Raw genomic sequence first — 1,584 nt, forward strand, 5'->3', positions numbered from 1 at the left:
ATGAAGGACCTTGCTGCTGCAAACTTAACATTGGGCATGGAAATTAAACGAGATCAAGAAAAGAGGAAGCTCTGGTTAAACTAGAGGAAGTATGTCAAGAAAATATTGCAAAATTTTAATATGCAGGATAACAAACCAGTGAAGGTTCCTATTCCTATAGGTGTAAAGCTATCTACAGAACAGTGCTCCAAGACACAGGAAGAGGAAGAGGACATGTACATGTTTCATATGTAACTGTATTTGGTAGTTTGATGTATGAAATGGTATGTACCAAACTAGAAATTACACATTCAATGGGAGTATTGAGAAGGTTTATGTCAAAACTAGGGAAGCGGCATTGGGCAATAGTAAATTAGGGCATGGCACTAGTGATTATGGCTTGCGCTACCAAGGAAGAATAAAATTGGAGAGAGTTTTGGACATATGCAGCTTCGTTTATGCAACGTGGGTTGGAGATTTTGATCCGAGAAGATTTACAAGTAAGTATGTGTTTAACCTATTTCGCAGAGCAGTCAGTTGGATAAGCAAGAGACAACATGTAGTGGCAATTCAAACTATAGAGGTTGAATACATGGAAGCCACTCACGCAGGCATGGAAAAAGTTTTGTTGTAGATATCGTGTTTAGGTATGGGGTTGGTACAACAAGCTATAAGGATAGATTGTGATAGCCAAAGTGAATTTTTCTTAGAAATTAACCATGCTTATCATTCGAAGAAAAAGCATATTAGTGTCCAGTATCAATTTTTCATGGATATGGTTGATGACAAAAAGGATCTTTTATTAAAGGTGGAAACATTGAAGAATATTGCAGATGCATTGACAAATTTTAAGAGCAATGAGAATTTTTCTTGGTGTAGAGAAACAATGGGCATTATAGCCCTAGACTAATTACTTATGTACTCTTGTGACCTTTTGTGTGCAAAGAAGACAATAAGAGGGAGAATGTTGGGTATGTGTTATATCCTTTTCATGACTAGCACCAGGCGTTGTCAAGGTGTGCGGGGTCGAGCAAGGGAGTCATAAGGGGGGTGGAAGAGCCCCATGCTAGGGGGATTACATGGGGGAAACAAATGCCTTATTGAGGGGTTCGTCTAAAAGAAATAAAATTATGCAGGCCTGAGGATGGTTGGGTGGACCAAATATGGCAATGTACCCAAGTATGGGAGGAGACCCAAGGATGGTGTGTGGACCCACCCATGGTTTTGTGCATGGTTTTGGATATGATGGTTTTACCCATGATATTTTGTAGATTTGGTCAAGGGAACTATGATTATGTTCTAATCCATGGTTAATGGATTGGGGGTTTATAAATGATTTGACATCTATATAATATATTTTAACATTGAAAGGAAAATAATGAAAAATCAATATGGTTTTCCCATTGTTGGGTTCCGAGAGAAAAATCTTTGTGTGTATTTTATGTTCTCGCGATTGTATATTTTTCTTTCTTTAAGAACTAAGTTGTAGGTAATTTATGTACAAGGGTTAAAACCATCAATTCCTATGTTTTTCATAGATTCAAAGGCCATATTTCCCTTGTTAATGAGTAACTTTGACTAATGAGAACTTTATTTGGAAAGAAC

The sequence above is a fragment of the Pinus tabuliformis genome, chromosome 6, assembly GCF_031772625.1.
Source record: "Pinus tabuliformis cultivar Carrire ecotype Pingquan chromosome 6, CPIR1, whole genome shotgun sequence".
Lineage (NCBI taxonomy): Eukaryota > Viridiplantae > Streptophyta > Pinopsida > Pinales > Pinaceae > Pinus > Pinus tabuliformis.